Raw genomic sequence first — 7,166 nt, forward strand, 5'->3', positions numbered from 1 at the left:
ACATCTCATGATGTGACTGTTCTCCATGGCAGATCGTCGTGGGACACTCGTTTATGGACTGCGTTAGAACAGGTGGTATGAATTTGGTTTGGTTTTTTTCTTAGGAGAACGAGGGCGTCGCAGTGGATTGAGTGTAAAATAATAATTTTTGTCAAAAACTGTGTCTTTTTATTTCATTAAATTTTTTTTTGGTCTGTGTTTTATTTCAAATTTAATTTTTTGGATTAATAATGGATTGGTGTCTTATTGATGCCTCTCCATTATTAATTGGGTTAATGTCACCTTACAATCAAAGGTGGCATTAACCCCTTTATGACCCCACATCCCGCCACTGCGCGGGAGTGGGAAGAGAGGGGCTAAGTGCCGGAATTGGCGCATCTTATAGATGCGCCATTTCTGGAGCGGCTGCGGGCTGGTATTTGTAGTCGGGGGGGCCAATATCCATGGCCCCTTCCTAGGCTATGAATATCATCCCGCAGCTGTCTGCGTAGCCTTTCTGGCCCTAAAATATAGGGGGACCCAACGTTACTGCAGGGATTATGGTAGGGATTGTGATAAGGGTAGGGATTACTGTAGGTATTAGTGTAGAGATTGTGATAAGGGTAGGGATTACTGTAGGGATTAGTGTAGGGATTGTGATTAGTGTAGGGATTGTGATAAGGGTAGGGATTACTGTAGGGATTATGGTAGGGATTGTGATAAGGGTATGGATTACTGCAGGGATTATGGTAGGGATTGTGATAAGGGTAGGGATTAGTGTAGGGATTAGTGTAGGGATTGTGATAAGGGTAGGGATTGTGATAAGGGTGTGGATTACTGTAGGGATTATGGTAGGGATTGTGATAAGGGTAGGGATTAGTGTAGGGATTAGTGTAGGGATTGTGATAAGGGTATGGATTACTGTAGGGATTATGGTAGGGATTGTGATAAGGGTAGGGATTAGTGTAGAGATTAGTGTAGGGATAGTGATAAGTGTCATGTCCCATGATTTTGAATAATACAGACAGTACTGCATTTAACCATATTGTTGTTTCATTGCTGTATCCCCCTTGCATGTGAATCTCATTTCTGTAACCCCTCCCTTCTTCTCCATTTTTGAGTCTTCTCCATCTTGGAGACACACGTTTACAGCTCTGTACAAGGAAAATCTCTTTTTACCTACTGTAACGTGCATTATGCAAGGATTCAGCTGAGAATAAACCTTCTACTGGACTCTTCAAACGTGCTCTTTTCAGTCGAGTTTAAACTATCTGCGGACATCACTAAACGTGAGTAGCGGTCAACAGACTCCATGGGTTGGTAGTCTGAGCGCCCACCCACTTACAGTTTGGCCATGAGGCAGAATAATAAGGGTAGGGATTAGTGTAGGGATTGTGATAAGGGTAGGTATTACTGTAGGGATTATGGTAGGGATTGTGATAAGGGTAGGGATTACTGTAGGGATTATGGTAGGGATTGTGATAAGGGTAGGGATTACTGTAGGGATTAGTGTAGGGATTGTGATAAGGGTAGGGATTAGGGTAAAGATTAGGGGTAGGGATTAGCGTAAAGGGTAGGGGTAGGGTTAGTGGTAGGAGTAGGGTTAGGGGTAGGGTTAGGATTAGTGGTAGGGTTAGGGTCAGGGTTGTTGTTTTTTTTTTTTTGGCGTTATGCTTTTCCCTGTGGTTATGTTATTTTTTTTTGGTTAACATAGTATCTAATGAGCTGAATCTCTACATTGTAGGTAAGTGATTTTGCACCCATATGGGACCCCTCTGACGAGGCCTACTAGGAACGATATTACCATGATCACTGCTGGATGAAAGTGTTACGCCAGCTGTATCCTAAATGGAATTCTTTTAACAATGCAGCACAGTTGCAAATTGGTAATTCTAACGTTCATAACACTTTAAAAAATTTTGGACATAAATATTATAATTTGTTTTTTTGTTCTTTTTTTCTCTTTTAGAGAAAGATGTAAAGCAACGATGGAGGTGTGTGAAGGACAGATTCAACAAATATGTGGCAAGCTGTAGCAAAAGTGGATCCTCTCCCACCCGACACTCCTTCCCTTTTTATGAGGAACTACAATTTTTGGTAACTGGTAGGACATTGCGGAGGTAAATAATTATTATTTTGAAAAAGTCTTTTAAAGAAATCTATCCTCTATTTGTAGGTGGTATACCACAATCGGCTGTGTATTGAATGCTGCATACAACTGCAGCGTTAAATTTGTGTTGCCCAGATAGAACAGCATAGTGGAGGAGATGTGATGAAATTCCCTCTCCACTATGCGTACAAACAGTGGAGGTGGCAGACCTACGTCCCCGGACAGGAGGGCACTTTCTAAGGAATTTTGCCAACAGGACGAACATCGAAAAAGCGCCCCCCCCTGAACATTAACATGCTGAATACTTTAGATAAACTTAGATAAACGTGTCTTACCTTTGCATCAATCCAGTCTTCGAAGGCATCACCCCCCGATATTACACACAAAGACAGCAGGCTAAGCACCACAGTATCCTCAAAAAAATAAAATAAATACATCACTGCAGTAATAATATCCCTTAATTAGCCCCTATGGTAATAATATCCCCCATCCTGACCCCTGTGTGTCTCATTCCTGACTTCAGTCATATTTTCTCTCATCCTGCCCTCATGAGTATCCATTCTGCCCCATATGATCTACTCATCCTGCCCCGTCTACATCATATCCATCCTGCCCCATGATCCTGCACCATGTATCTCCCATCCTGCCCCCTGTGTCTCATTCTGCCCCGTCCTGTGTCTCACTTTCACATTCTGCCCCTCCTGTGTATCACTGTCACATTCTGCCCCCTCCTGTGTCTCACTGTCATATTCTGCCCCCTAGTGTGTCTCACTGTCACATTCTGCCCCTCCTGTGTATCACTGTCACATTCTGCCATCTCCTGTGTCCTACTTTCACATTCTGCCCCTTCCTGTGTATTACTGTCACATTCTGCCCCTGTGCCTCACATTCTGCCCCCTCCTGCGTTTCACTGTCACATTCTGCCCCTTCCTATGTCTTACTGTCACATTCTGCCCCCGTGCCTCACATTCTGCCCCCTCCTGCGTCTCACTGTCACATTCTGCCCCCCTCCTGTGTCTCACTGTCACATTCTGCCCCCTCCTGTGTCTTACTGTCACATTCTGCCCCATGTCCATTCTGCCCCAATGTCTCACATTCATTCTGCCCCAATGTCTCACATTCTGCCCCTCCTGTGTCATTACTGTCACATTCTGCCCCCTCCTGTGTCTCACTGTCGCATTCTGCCCCCCTCCTGTGTCTCACTGTCACATTCTGCCCCCATGTCTCGCATTCTGCCCCCTCCTGTGTCTCACTGTCACATTCTGCCCCCATGTCTCGCATTCTGCCCCTGCTGTGTCTTACTGTCACATTCTGCCCCCATGTCTTGCATTCTGCCCCCATGTCTCACTTTCTGCTCCCTCCTGTGTCTCACTGTCACATTCTGCCCCATCCTGTCTTACTGGCACATTCTGCCCCCATGTCTTCATTCTGCCCCCATCATATCTGCATTCTGCCCCATGTCTTGCATTCTGCCCCATGTCTTGCATTCTGCCCCCATCATGTCTGCATTCTGCCCCATCATGTCTTGCAATCTGCCCCCATCATGTCTTGCAATCTGCCCCCATCATGTCTTGCATTCTGCCCCCATCATGTCCAGCAATCTGCCCCATCATGTCTTGCATTCTGCCCCATCATGTCTTGCATTCTGCCCCCATCATGTCTTGCAGTCTGCCCCATGTCTTGCATTCTGCCCCCATGTCTGCATTCTGCCCCATCATGTCTTGCATTCTGCCCCCATGTCTTGCATTCTGCCCCATGTCTGCATTCTGCCCCCATCATGTCTTGCATTCTGCCCCCATCATGTCTTGCATTCTGCCCCCATATCTTGCATTCTGCCCCATGTCTGCATTCTGCCTCATCATGTCTTGCATTCTGCCCCATCATGTCTTGCATTCTGCCCCCATCATGTCTTGCAGTCTGCCCCATGTCTTGCATTCTGCCCCCATGTCTGCATTCTGCCCCATCATGTCTTGCATTCTGCCCCCATGTCTTGCATTCTGCCCCATGTCTGCATTCTGCCCCATCATGTCTTGAATTCTGCCCCCATCATGTCTTGCATTCTGCCCCCATCATGTCTTGCAGTCTGCCCCCATGTCTTGCATTCTGCCCCCATGTCTGCATTCTGCCCCCATCATGTCTTGCATTCTGCCCCCATGTCTTGCATTCTGCCCCATGTCTGCATTCTGCCCCCATCATGTCTTGCATTCTGCCCCCATCATGTCTTGCATTCGGCCCCCATCATGTCTGCATTCTGCCCCCATTGTGTCTGCATTCTGCCCCCATTGTGTCTGCATTCTGCCCCATCATGTCTTGAATCCTGCCCCCATTTCTCCATATTTGCCCCTGTGAGTCTCCAATCCTGCCCCCGAGTCTCCATTCTGCCAGGGAAACATATTGCCCCTTTCAATTAATAAAATAAAAACTTTTTTCTTACCTGGCCTCGCTCCTGCGTTGAAGTTGGAGCTGCAGCTGTGTGAGGCTGAGCTGAAAAGACCTGTGGTGATGTCATCGTCATGTGATCAGGGGGCGGGCTGATCAGTGGTGAAGGACTGTGGTAATGATGGCGTCACCACAGGTCCTTCAGCTCTTCTGTAGCTTTGGATGTCGGCCGCTGTGGCGGCTCTGCTGATGTGTGTGCTGCAGGCCCGGCTGCAGCGCACACTTGGGGCCCGCCTGGCGCCCCATGACATGCAGCACTTGGGGCCCGATGACTGTAAGCACAGGAGCGGGGCCCCTGATCTGCAGGGCCCCCTTCTGTACTGCTGTTCATCGGGCCCCATACAGCAGTAAGGGCTGTCACGCCCTGATAGCGGCCCTGGGCAGGTGCCCCCTGGCTTGGGTGGCGCCCCGGGTGATCGCACCCCCCATCCCCCCCTAAAAACGGCCCTGCCGGACAGGTGACACGTGTTTTGTCCCCACAGCATGTCACTTGTCTTGCGTTTGCACTCTGTCTCTGCAAGATAAGTATAATAGTATATTGAGATTATGTGTTGATTCTGCATGATCATGAGTACGGGTTATCAATATGTGCGGATGAGCGTTGTTTTTGCTGCCTCAGAATCATTGCTGCTATGAAGCATGTAAACATGGCAATTTTTTTTTCTCAAACAGCACTCAAGGCAACATTGTCCTTCCGGCAGAGGAAGAATCGGAAGAAGCATCTGGACCTTCTACTGGAGCTGCCGTGACCTGTTCTTCAGCTGGTGAAGATGGTTCTGGTGGTGCCCCATTGTCAGCAGATGCTGGCACATCGTCGTCCGCCGCTGCTGAACATTCAGTTCTAGCTGAAACAGTTGTTAGAGGAAGGGCTGGCGGACCAGTGTCAGGAAAGCCAAACCAAAAAAAGAGCAAAAAAAAAAAAAAACCAAGGATAAAACAATAAAAGCGGCAAATGAGACGATAGCCTTGATAAAAAAAAGTCAACCACGGAAGATGAATTTGATTTTTTTGCCTTACAAATAGCTAACAAGGCTCGCTCTCTGACCCCGAATCGCCAGAACATTTTCACTAGCCTGGTCGCTTACAGCTTTGCATGATCCCACACCAATTTTGCCGTATGATGACATTTTGATGTCTGTTTTCGGATTATTCCGACAAAAAAAACAAGGACAACCACAAAACCAAAAATATCAACCCAGTCGCCCATACAGTAGTGAGCTGCTTGGACCCGCAACAAATCCAAGTTACAATCCTGATGCTGCAAACAAACTATGGGTACTACCCACAGTACCAGAATTTGAACTAAATCATACATTTTGGGGTTGACCTTTTGGTTGTTGGTCCAAAATGTTTGTGGCCATCTGTTATCTTTCAAATTGAAAAATAAATGACAATGTTTGTCAATAAGTTTATTGTTTCTCTAATAAATTTTTATTGTTAAATTTACTTTGTGTTCTTTTTAAAAATTATAAGGGGGCTACTCTACGACTACATACGGCCAGTGTCATGGGTAAATCAACACAACAACACTATTGGGTAGAGGAAAAGTATGATGGTGTAAGTTCACGGGACTATGGGACGTAGAATAATATTTCCAACTTCTTAAAATAAACCGCACCTAGTGCAAATTTAAAAATGATGACCATAAAATTAGCAATGCAAATATTTTTTATTGCATAATGATACATAGAAACTATGTTGGTATCAATAAAAAAAAAACACCATAAAAACAAAAAAAATTGACAGGTCCTTCTTTGCTGCCGCTCAATCTTCTTCTTCTCTGATCTTTCACTGCTGTTCTGGCTGCTCAACACCAGCACAGGAGTTGTGCCAGTGCGCGGCACCTTCTGGACTCATAAAATAGTCAGCAAAGGTTTCTCTCACACGCACACCCGAGTTGGATGGCCTTCCCACATTGCGCACTGGATTACATTGTGGCTGCTGGTACTCCACATCTTCCTCGGAGCTGAACTCACAAGCATAGTTGTGGCGTACACAGCATGCCTTAATCACGGTGTCAATGGTGTTTGGATCCTACTGGATGGCAGTGTGAAAGATCCTCCACTGACTAGTCATGATGCCGAAGGTACATCCACATATCTGCGTGCACGACTCAGCCGAAAATTAAAAATCCTCCGCCGGGCATCCAGTCCCCTTCGTGGGTATGGGCCCAGCAGGGTTGTCATTAATGGAAAGGCCTCATCCGATACCATCACAAAGGGCACTGGATGTGTGGAACCCCGCAAAGGTCTTGGGGCTGGGAGCGTACCGCCATCTCGAAGAATTTGCTGACCAACATGTGATGTTCGCAACACCCGAGAATCCCCAGTACTGCCATAAGCACCAACGTCGATGGCAACAAATTTGTAATGTGCATCAGCCACCGCCATCAGGACCACCGAAAAATACTTCTTATAATTAAAGAAGCATGATCCTGATCGTGGTGGCTTCTGCACTCTTACATGTTTACCATCAACTGCACCTATGCAGTTTGGGTAATTGGCCACAGACTGAAAGTCTGCTGCGACCTGCAGCCAAGTTTCCTCGGTTGGGGAAGGCATCACCATGGGCTGCAACTTCTGCCAGATGACGGCACATGTGCACCTCACAATTTGAGAGATGGTGGATTTACCAACTC

At 46.7% G+C, this 7,166-nt stretch overlaps 1 long non-coding RNA gene across 1 annotated transcript; it reads left to right on the plus strand.

Annotated features, from left to right (window-relative positions):
* The first annotated feature begins 928 nt into the window (after positions 1–928).
* On the plus strand, positions 929–5,974 carry LOC141098050 (uncharacterized). Its single transcript, XR_012234126.1, has 4 exons — positions 929–1,268; positions 1,724–1,865; positions 1,949–2,099; positions 5,201–5,974. It is a non-coding gene; the product is annotated as an uncharacterized lncRNA (long non-coding RNA).
* Positions 5,975–7,166: the final 1,192 nt, after the last annotated feature.

Source organism: Dendrobates tinctorius, unplaced genomic scaffold (assembly GCF_039654945.1).
Source record: "Dendrobates tinctorius isolate UK_male_01 unplaced genomic scaffold, ASM3965494v1 ptg000086l, whole genome shotgun sequence".
Taxonomy (NCBI): Eukaryota; Metazoa; Chordata; class Amphibia; order Anura; family Dendrobatidae; genus Dendrobates; species Dendrobates tinctorius.